The sequence below is a fragment of the Engystomops pustulosus genome, chromosome 1, assembly GCF_040894005.1.
Source record: "Engystomops pustulosus chromosome 1, aEngPut4.maternal, whole genome shotgun sequence".
NCBI classification, from domain to species: domain Eukaryota; kingdom Metazoa; phylum Chordata; class Amphibia; order Anura; family Leptodactylidae; genus Engystomops; species Engystomops pustulosus.
This window is the reverse complement of record NC_092411.1, coordinates 263,166,402-263,180,818: the sequence shown is the minus strand read 5'-3', so window position 1 is coordinate 263,180,818 and position 14,417 is coordinate 263,166,402.

Genomic DNA, 14,417 nt, shown 5'->3' with positions numbered 1-14,417 from the left:
TCACCGAGTCCTCACAGAATATGTCTGAAGAGGTATATGATTGGTTTAAAAATTGTGCAGATTGGTCAGAGGTAACTCTGAATCCAGAGTTATCTAAGGAGCAACAATGTGGCTTGAGAAACCTTATTAGGTCAAGTTCACATGTGTTTGGAAGTAAGCCAGGCTGTGTGTCCTTTGTTCATCATGAAATAAACACTGGGGACCATGCTCCAGTCAGACAGAAGCCTTACCGGCTACCAGAAAAAGTGCAAAGCAGAAAATGAAGTGCAGGAAATGCTAAAACTAGGAGTTATTGAACCATCCAAAAGTCCTTGGTCTTCACCTGTAGTGATGGTTGGAAAAAAAGATGGGACAATAAGGTTTTGCATAGATTTTCGCAAAATTAATACTATATCTACTTTTGACAGTTACCCAATGCCTCGCGTTGATGATCTGCTTGAAAAACTGGGAAATGCTAAATATATTTCCACCTTAGATTTATGCAAGGGTTATTGGCAAATTCCACTTGATGACAAATCAAAAGAAAAAACTGCTTTTGCGATGCCTAGTGGTTTGTACCAATTCAAAACCATGCCATTTGGTCTCCATGGTGCTCCTGCCACATTTCAGAGAGCTATGGACATTCTTTTGAGGGATCATGTGGAATACAGTGCGGCATATCTGGATGATGTTGTCATATTCAGTAGATCATGGAAAGACCATTTGTATCACTTAGGAAAGGTCATAGCTGAAATTAAGAATGCAGGCTTCACAATTAATCCACGTAAATGTTCTTTGGGATTTCAGGAAACAAATTACCTTGGATTTATTGTGGGTAATGGGAAGGTACAGGCTGAAATCTCAAAAGTCCAAGCCATTCAATCAGCTAGTGTACCAACCACTAAAAAAGAAGTCAGATCCTTTATAGGTCTTGCCGGTTATTATAGACGGTTTATTCCCGAATTTGCTTCCATAGTTGCTCCTTTAACAGATTTGACCAAAAAGAACAAGAGAGAGGCAGTGGTGTGGACAGAAGAGTGTGACCGGGCTTTTACGCAAATAAAGGACATTTTGTGTAAAGAGCCAGTCTTGCAGAGCCCAGACTTTGCCAAACCATTCACCGTACAGACAGATGCATCAGAGGTTGGACTTGGTGCAGTCCTAAGCCAAGAGATTAATGGCGAGGAGCACCCAATTCTCTATTTAAGTAGAAAACTCTTTCCAAGAGAACAAAGGTACTCAACTATTGAGAAAGAAGGGCTAGCGATTAAATGGGCTTTGGAAGCATTACGCTATTATTTACTAGGGAGAGAATTTACTTTAGTAACTGATCATCATCCGCTAACCTGGATCCACACAATGAAAGACAAAAATGCTAGAATAACAAGGTGGTATTTAGCATTGCAGCCGTTTAAGTTTAAGATAGAACATCGATCAGGGAAGTGGCACCAAAACGCAGATCATTTATCAAGGTTTGGTGCTGAAGTGAAGATGTCTGAGGAAGGACAAGCTTCCTCTTGAGGTGGGAGGTATGTGAAGAAGACGCATGTTTTTTTATAGTATTAAAAACTGGTTTTCTGTAACTCTGGTTGTGGTTCATTAGTTTCCTGGTTGGTAACTTCTGTGTGAATGATTTCTTATTCTACTTCTCTCATTAGGCCGGCCACCTAATGCTCTATTCTCTTCTGTCTAGTATCACCACCTGGGAGCTGTGTACCAAAACCAGGGAATGTGCTGTTACAATGTAAAATTATGTAATAAATGTTATGTTCTACTTACCTGCAGCATGGTGGGTCTGCTCTGACCTTATAAGAGGCAGGCCAGCAGCAGCTCTGGTGTTTTATAGGGGAAGCTGCAGAGAATTGTGGGTATGTCAATTGTATAAAAGGTGTCACTGACCAGCAATCTGGGGGATTATGATTGTGGAGATTTGTGTTTTGCCTTCTGCTGGTCTGTGAAACTACAAGAGCCTGGTGTTTATTGAACCTGTTATGTTATATATGGACTTTTCAAAATAAACTCCTTTGGATTATTTTCATCAAGCAAAGCCTGATTGTGCATTGAAAAGCCTATGCCTCACAATGACCATGACATGGCCAAGACCATGACAAGGCTATATGGCATTACCATGACATGGCCTTGGCCATGACAAGGCTACATAGCATGACGATGACATGGCCCTGGCCATGATGAAGCTACATAGCATGACCATGGCATGGTCATAAACATGACAAGGCTACATAGCATGACCATAAGATGACCATGGCCATGACGAGGCTACATAGCATGACCATGACATGGCTATGACCATAACGAGGCTACATAGCATGACCATGACATGGCCATGAACATGACAAAGCTTCATAGCATGACCATGACATGGCCATGACCATGACAGGGCTACATAGCATGCCCAGCAGAGGTTTCTCTCAGTGACTTCTGCTTTACACATGACCATCCATAAACACAACTCTTCACAATAAAATCCATTTTATGTGGTCTTCCTATTTCCCCAGTAGTGAATCACATCCATTAATAAGCTGTAAAATTTTTAACAAGTGCATCAAGACTGAAACGTGATATATTCAATGTGTGTAATACAAGCCCATCCATTACTGGAACCATTTCTGGCTGTCAACATTTCATATATTATTAGTGGAATTGTACCTGTCGGCTATATTTTTAAATATTTACAGAAAATGTCCTATTATTTCTTAAAATATGAGCTGTTCGCATGTATACATTACACCGCAAAGTGCTGCCAGAAAATGTACGCTTCAAATCAAGTTTAATACGAAAAGCAAAATGCCTCCTAATCGTGGCCTCATAAATTATAGACAAATAAAAGCAGGGATAAGATATTCGATAAACCACCCAGACGGTTACCTGGTGGATACATAACAAAAACAGATAGAGAAGAGCAGGCATTCCTGTAGAAGCCTAATCTAGGAGGTACACTAACCTCCCAGGAACATAAAGTAAACTGTCGAAACAGGCGCTGTACTCGGGCCAAGTCTTATATCAATGAGAACAGTTGGAAAATCTGAGCAGAAAGGAAAATGAAATTGAAAAGAGAATGTGGAATGTTCATTTATGTTAGTGGATCAGACAGATGTCTTTCAGGGCCAATAATGAGTAAGAACATATCCTCCAGATAGCAGCTGTATGAACCCCATTTATAGGTTCAAAATGGCTGTCATTCCCACTAAAGTCAAGTAGCATCAGTAATACCTATGGTGATCATACATATTCTAATCAGTTTCCAAATTTTTGCATTGATTTGAATGAGCTTGTATCAAGACAAGGAAGACGAACAGGCCTGGAGCTTGCCCAGAACCTCTTTCCCTGTCTACTTGTCAGGCCCTGTGCTAAACCACAGGTGTAACTTGATGACAGTCCCTACTCTGCGTATGTGCACAGAACAGATGACAGACAAATAGAGAGACAGATAGACAAACACAAGTGTAGTCAGGCAAATCAGGTCCTAACCAAGATGTTGGTGAGGTACAGAATTATGAGGAAAAAAATAGTCAATAACAAAAGAAAATAAATACAAAGCTCTTTGCAGTATTTCTTACAGCTTGTTAATAATTCTCTATAAACTTCAAAGTTGAAAACTTCAATGGAATCTCCATTGAACCCACCTTTCATCTCCTCTTGAACAAGTTTTAGAAAACCCACCCCCAAAAATTCCTTCCTACCAAGGTCTACAGATCTGTTGGTCCTCTAAAAAGTAGTGTTGGTAAGAATAGATAATTGGGGCTCTATGTAATAATTGTTTTGCCAAGACAATTTTGGAGGTGTTCTCATCCACATAACGAAAATTTTTAAGTTTTTCCTCCTAGAAAATATTGACTATATTGACAACTGAGTCAAATTGAGTGTTAGATGTTTGGACGTGAGTCTCCACACAGTCTGACTCTGTCCAATCAGAACACGCTATTTAAAGGGATCCTGTCATCAAGAACAGGCAAAATACGTAAACCTTACCGACCCTCCACTTTGTTAGGAAGTGCAGTGACGGCATCCCAGTATAAATTTGCTTCCTCCCACCAGAAAAATCGTTCTCTAGACTTTTTCTGCTTTTGTCTATGTTGGCTCAGTTCACCGCCGCTTGGCTCCGCCCATAGTGGGGTACTTGAAATGGTGAGAAGACCTTTAGTTTCCCACACAGTACTCACTGCTAAATTCACCATGAAGGGAGAGGGACAGTATTCTGTTATGGACAGGAAGTTGACAGAGAAAGAACTTCCTGTCAGCTTAGGCTGAGATTTGAAGAGACAAAGAGCTGTCGATCAAAAGAAGAAATCGTTCTTCACTGATAGCCTGGAGAAAACACGACTCTTCTATTAAAAATATGACTCATATATACACATTTGCATATCAGAAAATCATCAGAACCACATTTGGTTGACAAATCTTCTTTAAGGACACTCACCAAAGGAAAAGGTAATGTCCTATGACAAATTTTGTCTATTGGAAGAAAAGAAGTAAAACGGTTCTTATTCCGGTTGTTATTCAGTTGATCATCAATAATCTTAGATCCCTCCATGTAGCCTTGTAAGCATAAAATATTTAGTATTTATCGCTTTAGGTCTACAAATTTATAGCTGAGTATGACTAATGCTGGGACACTGCATCGATGTAATAAAGCACAGCAGAACACAATGCCAAAATCTTATATTAAGCTGTTTGGTTATAGTTTAATTGCATTGTTGAAAACATCAGCTGGACCTTCATGCTTAATAAATGTAGATATAATTTATACCCTGGCTGAGAATACAGAAACGTTCTTAGTTTTTATTTATTAGCCATGAACAATTACTCCATGTTATTGGTTAAGGTATTATATTACAGGAAGTCAGTGGAGGTTTACATTGCCTTAAGGGAAATTAGATTTCCAAAACAGATCTGCAGTTTCCTTAAAGGAAATCTACCATTTGCTTTCATGCATTATGAAGCAAACATACCTTAAGAATACTGTAGATGCACTAATGCAGAAACATATCTTGTTTCATCCCTGAACTGGTTTTGCTGAAAAAACAATTGCAACTTCCAGGACCTTGGGAAAGCTGGATTGCATTCAGCCTGCCATTCATAAACACATTACACGGAACTCCTGAATCCCAGGCAGAACTAATCAACCTGAGCTGGACGACTCATACGCAGCAGCTGAAGGATGGTGCAGCGATTGATTACTTCTGCCTGACAGGGATAACACAGTGATTACATCATTCTGTGGTGCAGTGCATACTGAAAGTGGATAAGCGCCCAAGCCAGGCACAGGAGCGACAGAGCTTCATTATCATAATTTTATAATAGTTTTTTTCAGCAAAATCACTCAGCTCAGGGATTAAACAAGATAGCAAGGAATCAAATGATAGGTTTCCTTTAAGATGTAGAGAAATTGGGGCACATTTACTAAGGGTCGCGCAGTGCACTTTTATCGGACTGTACATGTTCTTCATGGCTAAAATGGCTTGCGCAGGTATTTAAGAAGTGTCTGCACTGTGATTGTGTAGCACACAACCCTTTTGTGGCGCAGCTGCGCTGGCCTCCATGCAACACAAATTAGGGGACGTGCCTTCGGATGGTCCGACTGATTCAGACCAAGCGCCATATTTAACTTTCAAATCATGTCACACACCGTATGTTAGAGGTGCACCACAAAAAAGATGGTGAACTCTGTCGGACCTGAGCGGGGAAGCGACACATTCGTTATTTCTGGCGCACGATCTTAGTGCATGCTGCATTAAAGACGGACAATGCACTTTTAGTGAACTGTCCGAATTTGTAAGTAAATGTGCCCACATAAAGTCATACATTATAGGAATTTCAGGACATTGTGGGGCTCATTTGCTAAGGGTCCGCACTATTGTCAGAATACCCAACGATTTGCGATGTGCGCCTCATTTAGAAAGGGTTTTTGGCACACACGTTCAGATTTTGGTGGATCGGCGCTGGCTTTAACGCGACACAAATCGGGGGGAGCAGGCAGTCGGACGATATGACGGATTTGGACAATGCGCAGAATTTAACAAAGCAATTTGTGTCGAAAGCCAAGCACTTACATGCACCGGGAGGAAGATGAAGAACTCCTGAGCGGGGAAGCAACAGATGCAGGAACTCGGGCGCATGATCTTAGTGAATCGCGGCAGATGTGTATTCCGGCAGACAACGCACCTAGTGGATCCCGCAGGGACCAGGTAAGTAAATATGCCCCTGTACGTTTTCTCCTATTGCAGCCCTTCTATTGTGTTATATCTTACTACAGGGCTCTCTGATTAGTATGTAATATAGCATATAAAATTACGAGGGTGACAATCACACAGTACATTTCTACAAATTAATATTCAACGTTCATAACCTTGGTTTGGGTTCATCCTCGCAAAGGTCACCACACAAATAGGCAGTAATGTTTCTGATTCGTTCTGCTTATTCTTTATTTTAACTTGAGTTCCTCACAAGTTTGTGACATCTCTAATATTAAACAACCACAATGTCAGGTCAGCCTTCTGTAGCCCCAACGGGTCCTTTGTGGAACACCCTAAAAACCAAAACAACAGGAAATGCTCTGGATCTACTCCAACTCAGCCACGATGTATGTAAAAGCCAAAAAGCTGAATACATGGATAACAAACTAAGCAAATAAACATTTCTAGACTAGTACATAAGTGATAGCGGATTCCTGGAACTATACACTAATAGCAGTAAACAGATGACAGCTCCGGCTATGTTTTTCACTCATGTCCTTTCATTCTCTTCCAGGGTTTTCTATTTTTGTGCTTTTTTAGCACATTCAAGACTTTTGATATTTATTTTAGGCTTTATGCCTTTCAGAACTGCAAGTCACAGCAAGGCAAAGTCTCTGGCAGCCGGTGGTGACGTCTACTAGAAGAAGCTGAGAAGTTCCGTATCAGCATTTCAGTTCTGTTGTCCTAGCAGTTTCTATTGTATAAATGTTGACTCTCCTCTATGTGCTATTTATTTTAGATATGATTCATAGTCAGCCACGACCCTCATGGTACACAAGATGGATGTGTTATAACTGGCTGGTTTCTTTACATTTCATCAAAAATGATTTGAGGTCACTAACTTTTCAAGAAACGTTGCATCAATCAATTGTTACAGTGAATATAACAAATATACAGGCAGTCCCCGATTCCATAGGTTTGTTCTTAAGTTGAATTTGTGCTTAACCCGAAAGTGTATATTTTATAAATGTAGATCCAGACAATTTTTTTTTGCCCCAGTGACAATTGTACTTTCAACATTTTTGCGGGTAATTGGACCAAGGATTATCAATAAAACTTAATTACAGACACCTTACAGCTGATCATTGCAGTCTGTGACTATAGTAACATCCAGAGAGCTTCACCAGAGGTCACAGTGGGCAGAGGGGTCCGTCTGTAACTAGGGGTCATCTGTAAGTCGGGTGTCCTTAAGTAGGGGACCGCCTGTACTGTATGATATCAGAGCAAAATGCCTCATTCCCCACTTACCTCGGCTCGCAACGTCTTCCCTCCTTCCAAAGGACCTGAGGAAACGTGTGAGTTTATAGGATCTGCGAACATATATGTGTACTTAGGAACTGGAGGACACATTGGTGTACATAAGGGGGCACATTTACTAAAAAATTAGCAGATTTCCTGTAAATAGTGCAGAGATCATCAGTTCTTCAAGAATTTGGTGCCCCCTGCACCGCACCAACACAGTGCTTCAACTTTTTCTGGTGCAACATGGAACGAGCGCGTAAGTGGATTTTGGAAAGTGCTGGGTGAAAATTTCGGGTAAAAAAAAGTCAGAGAGCAATTGTACAAAATTTGATTGTATATAGATTTTTTTTTTGTAGCTAAGGCAGAAGTTCTTTGGGGGGCCTAGCAGTGCCCCTCTGGGCTCCAGTGTCATGCCCCTTCACATGAACTCCCTGCAATAGCAAATGGCCCTGCATTGTATGGGCATTGCAATCACACACTATGCCAGAGAGCAGTATCATCATTGGGAGGGACCAGCAGCATGGTAGAAGTGCTCTGGGGGTTGTGATGCCAGAAACCGGAGTGGTAATGCCCCCAGGAACGCTTCTGCCACATTTACATAAATATAACATTCATTTTTAAATTAAGCCAGATAATATCTATAATAAAAATATGGCTGCAGTAATGAACCTAAATTCAACAAAGAGCTGATGATGCTTTGTAGAGGTTAAATTAAGTGGTAGAATTTCTTTAAAATGTAATTTAAAAAAAATAATAATAATTTCAGGTCCCCAAGGGTAATTAAACCCTATGGGGTCTGATTACTTATACAATAAACTGGAATATTGTAATAAAAATTAAAGAATGACAGCTACGGATGACTCTTGCAGGCCCCCAGCTGCCATGGCATCGGCGTCCTCTGATGATGCCCATGTCCTGGAAATGATTAAGTTAAGAGGTTTACCACCACGATTGGTGCCAGTATGGAGAGGGCTCAGTCTGTGAAGTCTTTCTATACATAATTTGACAACTTTCTTATGTTAAACTGTCATGGCAGAGATATTTACAAGTTGCACTTGAAGGTAAGCAATAGCGCCAAGTCGATGGCAAAAAAAGAAGTTACTTTTAGCTCTTGGGGTCAATACACTTAATGCGCCCTTAAACTAACTTTTTTTGACCCCTAGAGTCCTTTCATTTAACAACAGTACTATTTTATGGTCCTATACGTGTCAGATGTCCACCCGGTCAAAGTTGGCCAAGTTGTTTTAAATCTCTCTACTTTATCTTTGTCACCAGGGCCCCGACAGTAATACAAACTATACGGGACAAAATATATTATCAGATCTCCCATAGGCAATGATGGCGCCACCCTATTTGGCTCAGTCACAGAAATGGGGAACAAGAACCTTTGTTCTTAAGGCCAAATAGTCATAAATACCCTAGATGGAAATAATAACTTAACTTCTGATTTTTAAAAATTTCCAGTTTGTTCCTAAAGAACTTTGGCTGGTAAAATGTTTACTTCCCTTCCACTAAGAAGCATCTGACACTTGATAGTAGTCAATAAGTTGACCTCCCACAGACACTTCACATTAGAGATGAGCGAACACTAAAATGCTCGGGTACTCGTTATTCGAGACGAACTTTTCCCGATGCTCGAGTGCTCGTCTCGAATAACGAACCCCATTGAAGTCAATGGGAGACTCGAGCATTTTTCAAGGGGACCAAGGCTCTGCACAGGGAAGCTTGGCCAAACACCTGGGAACCTCAGAAAAGGATGGAAACACCACGGAAATGGACAGGAAACAGCAGGGGCAGCATGCATGGATGCCTCTGAGGCTGCATAATCGCACCATTATGCCAAAATTATGGGCAACAGCATGGCCATGACAGAGTGACAGAATGAAGCTAGATAGCATCTAAAACATCCAATAATTGACCCTGACACTATAGGGGACGGCATGCAGAGGCAGCGGCAGCAGGCTAGAGAGTGTCATGGCGACATACCCTAAATGGACTCAGGCTTCAAACCAATGGGTGGCAGAGAGTAACCAAAGGAGGTGAGCAAGAAGCGCTCAAATAATATCGGTACATGATAAAAGTTTGCCAGTATATTTTGTGGATTACACAGCAGGGTGGCGACAAAGTTAACATGGAAGCCATGAAAACAACCCAAAATTCTGCCTGACACAGCTCGTTTGATAAGGGGACCATGTATGGAGGCAGTGAACTAGTAGTAGATTAAAGGTGCTGCAGTTAAAACTATGTTAGTTGGATCTTGGCATGGAGCTGGCGCTCCGCTGCCAGGCGAGCTTTCGCCAATCCAAGCCCCTGTCTATAGGCTACTCCCCAAACAGCACTTCTAAGAACCTTTTGTATAAGATCAAGTGTAGTAGCGTTCTTATAAGTTTAGGATATGGCGGGTGAGGGGAATGTAAACAGATGCGCAAGAAGCGCTGAAATAATATCCCTAAATGGTAAAAGTTTGCAAGTATATTTTGGGGATTACACAGCAGGGTGGCGACAAAGTTAACAACTTTGATGTGGAATGCCCTGTAATAGCTCTTGGGCGGTGTGCCTTTTATCGCCTAGGCTCAGCAGTTTCAGCACCGCCTGCTGTCGCTTAGCGACGGCACTGCTGCTGTGCCTAGAGCTACCGACTGATGGCGCCATGCCCACGGATGGTAATTCGGAGGAGGAGGAGGTGGAGGAGGGGTGGGAGGAGGTATAGTAGGCCTTTGAGACCTGGACCGAGGTAGGCCCCGCAATTCTCTGCGTCGGCAGTATATGACCAGCCCCAGGGTCAGACTCGGTCCCAGCCTGCACCAAGTTAAGTGTAGTAGCGTTCTTATAAGTTTGGGATATGGCGGGTGAGGGGAATGTAAACAGATGCGCAAGAAGCGCATGATGCGCATGGAGCTGGCGTTCCGCTGCCAGGCGAGCTTTCGCCAATCCAAGCCCCTGTCTCTAGGCTACTCCCCAAACAGCACTTCTAAGAACCTTTTGTATAAGATCAAGTGTAGTAGCGTTCTTATAAGTTTAGGATATGCCGGGTGAGGGGAATGTAAACAGATGCGCAAGAAGCGCTGAAATAATATCCCTAAATGGTAAAAGTTTGCCAGTATATTTTGTGGATAACACAGCAGGGTGGCGACAAAGTTAACAACTTTGATGTGGAATCCATGAAAACAACCCAAATTTCTGCCTGACACACCTCGTTTGATAAAGGGACGATGTATGGAGGCAGCTATATGGACGACTTTTGGAGGTAGCAATGGAGACAACGTGTGGAGGCTGCTATGGAGACAATTTAATTTGGATAGTGCCTGTATGTGGCAGTCCCAAACATTTTTCAAACCAGAGGAGCAGGTAGGTGGCCCTCCAGTAAAATGGGATAGATTGAGTGCCTGTATGTGGCAGTCCCAAAAATGTTTCAAACCAGAGGAGCAGGTAGGTGGCCCTCCAGTAAAATGGAATAGATTGAGTGCCTGTATGTGGCAGTCCCAAAAATTGTTCAAACCAGAGGAGCAGGTAGGTGGCCCTGCAGTAAAATGGAATAGATTGAGTGCCTGTATGTGGCAGTCCCAAAAATTGTTCAAACCAGAGGAGCAGGTAGGTGGCCCTGCAGTAAAATGGAATAGATTGAGTGCCTGTATGTGGCAGTCCCAAAAATGTTTCAAACCAGAGGAGCAGGTAGGTGGCCCTCCAGTAAAATGGAATAGATTGAGTGCCTGTATGTGGCAGTCCCAAAAATTGTTCAAACCAGAGGAGCAGGTAGGTGGCCCTGCAGTAAAATGGAATAGATTGAGTGCCTGTATGTGGCAGTCCCAAAAATTTTTTAAAACAGAGGACCGGGTAGGTGGCCCTCCAGAAAAATGGAATAGATTGAGTGCCTGTATGTGGCACTCACAAAAATTGTTTCAAACAGAGGACCGGGTAGGTGGCCCTCCAGAAAAATTAAATGCATGAAGTACTATAGCAAGAGCCAGTGGGCCCTGTCAAAAAATAGCCATTTTCCTCTGCTTTACTGTACAAAGAGGAGGAGAAGGAGGAAAATGAGGAGGAGGAGGAGGAGTGGATCAATTATTCAGGTTGAGCTTCCTTCACCTGGTGGAGATTGGAAATTCTGAGAAATCCAGCCTTTATTCATTTTAATAAGCGTCAGCCTGTCAGCGCTGTCAGTCGACAGGCGTGTACGCTTATCGGTGATGATGCCACCAGCTGCACTGAAAACCCGCTCGGACAAGACGCTAGCGGCAGGGCAGGCAAGAACCTCCAAGGCGTACAGCGCCAGTTCGTGCCACATGTCCAGCTTTGAAACCCAGTAGTTGTAGGGAGCTGTGTGATCATTTAGGACGATGGTATGGTCAGCTACGTACTCCCTCACCATCTTTCTGTAAAGATCAGCCCTACTCTGCCGAGACTGGGGACAGGTGACAGTGTCTTGCTGGGGTGACATAAAGCTGGCAAAAGCCTTGTAAAGCGTACCCTTGCCAGTGCTGGACAAGCTGCCTGCTCGCCTACTCTCCCTCGCTACTTGTCCCGCAGAACTACGCACTCTGCCGCTAGCGCTGTCAGAAGGGAAATACTGTTTCAGCTTGTGCACCAGGGCCTGCTGGTATTCATGCATTCTCACACTCCTTTCCTCTCCAGGGATGAGAGTGGGAAGATTTTGCTTGTACCGTGGGTCCAGGAGAGTGAACACCCAGTAATCGGTGCTGGAATAAATTCTTTGAACGCGAGGGTCACGGGATAGGCAGCCTAGCATGAAATCTGCCATATGCGCCAGAGTACCAACGCGTAAGAATTCACTCCCCTCACTGGCCTGACTGTCCATTTCCTCCTCCTCCAACTCCTCCAACTCCTCTTCTTCTGCCCATACACGCTGAACAGTGAAGGACTCAACAATGGTCCCCTCTTGTGTCTCGCCAACATTCTCCTCCTCTTCCTCCTCATCCTCCTCCACCTCCACCTCCTCCGATATGCGCTGAGAAACAGACCTCAGGGTGCTTTGGCTATCAACAAGGGAATATTCTTCCCCTGTCTCTTGTGACGAGCGCAAAGCTTCCGACTTCATGCTGACCAGAGAGTTTTTCAACAGGCCAAGCAGCGGGATGGTGAGGCTGATGATGGCGGCATCGCCACTGACCATCTGTGTTGACTCCTCAAAGTTACTCAGCACCTGACAGATATCAGACATCCACGTCCACTCCTCATTGTAGACTTGAGGAAGCTGACTGACCTGACTACCAGTTCTGGTGGAAGTTGACATCTGGCAGTCTACAATCGCTCTGCGCTGCTGGTAAACTCTGGATAACATGGTCAGTGTTGAATTCCACCTCGTGGGCACGTCGCACAACAGTCGGTGAGCGGGCAGTTGGAGGCGGCGCTGCGCTGCCCTGAGAGTGGCAGCATCTGGGCTGGACTTCCTGAAATGCGCACAGATGCGGCGCACCTTCGTGAGCAAATCAGACAGATTGGGGTATGTCTTGAGGAAACGCTGCACTATCAGATTTAACACATGGGCCAGGCATGGCACATGTGTCAGTCTGCCGAGTTGCAGAGCCGCCACCAGGTTACGGCCGTTGTCACACACAACCATTCCCGGCTTGAGGTTCAGCGGTGCCAGCCACAGATCAGTCTGCGCCGTGATGCCCTGTAATAGCTCTTGGGCGGTGTGCCTTTTGTCGCCTAGGCTCAGCAGTTTGAGCACCGCCTGCTGTCGCTTAGCGACGGCACTGCTGCTGTGCCTAGAGCTACCGACTGATGGCGCCGTGCCCACGGATGGTAGTTCGGAGGAGGAGGTGGAGGAGGGGTGGGAGGAGGAGGAGGCATAGTAGGCCTGAAACACCTGGACCGAGGTAGGCCCCGCAATCCTCGGCGTCGGCAGTATATGAGCAGCCCCAGGGTCAGACTCGGTCCCAGCCTCCACCAAGTTAACCCAATGTGCCGTCAGCGATATATAGTGGCCCTGCCCGGCAGCACTCGTCCACGTGTCCGTGGTCAGGTGGACCTTGTCAGAAACGGCGTTGGTCAGGGCACGGATGATGTTGTCTGACACGTGCTGGTGCAGGGCTGGGACGGCACATCGGGAAAAGTAGTGGCGGCTGGGGACCGAATACCGAGGGGCGGCCGCCGCCATGAGGTTGCGAAAGGCCTCGGTCTCTACTAGCCTATAGGGCAGCATCTCCAGGCTAAGCAATCTGGAGATGTGCACATTAAGGGCTTGGGCGTGCGGGTGGGTTGCACTATATTTGCGTTTCCGCTCCAGCGTCTGGGGTATGGAGAGCTGAACGCTGGTGGATGCTGTGGAGGATCGTGGAGGCGACGATGGGGTTTTTGTGCCAGGGTCCTGGGCAGGGGGCTGACTAGCAGCTGACACAGGGGAAGGAGCAGTGGTGTGCACGGCCGGAGGTGAACGGGCTTGTTGCCACTGAGTGGGGTGCTTAGCATTCATATGCCTGCGCATACTGGTGGTAGTTAAGCTAGTAGTGGTGGAACCCCTGCTGAGCCTGGTTTGGCAAATGTTGCACACCACAGTCCGTCGGTCATCCGGTGTTTCCTTAAAGAACCTCCACACTTCTGAAGATCTAGCCCTCGCCGCAAGAGCCCTCACCACGGGAGCTTCACTAGTTGACAGTGGCGCTGATGCACCAGCTCTGGCCCTGCCTCTCCGTCTGGCCCCACCACTGCCTCTTCCAACCTGTTCAGGTCGAGGACTCTCCTCCGTCTCAGAAGCACTGTGTTCACCCGGCCTCTCAACCCAGCTTGGGTCTGTCACCTCATCATCCTCCGATCCCTCAGTCTGCTCCCCCCTCGGACTTCCTGCCCTGACAACAACTTCCCCACTGTCTGACAACCGTGTCTCCTCATCGTCGGACACCTCTTTACACACTTCCACTACGTCAAGAAGGTCATCATCACCCACAGACTGTGACTGGTGGAAAACCTGGGCATCGGAAA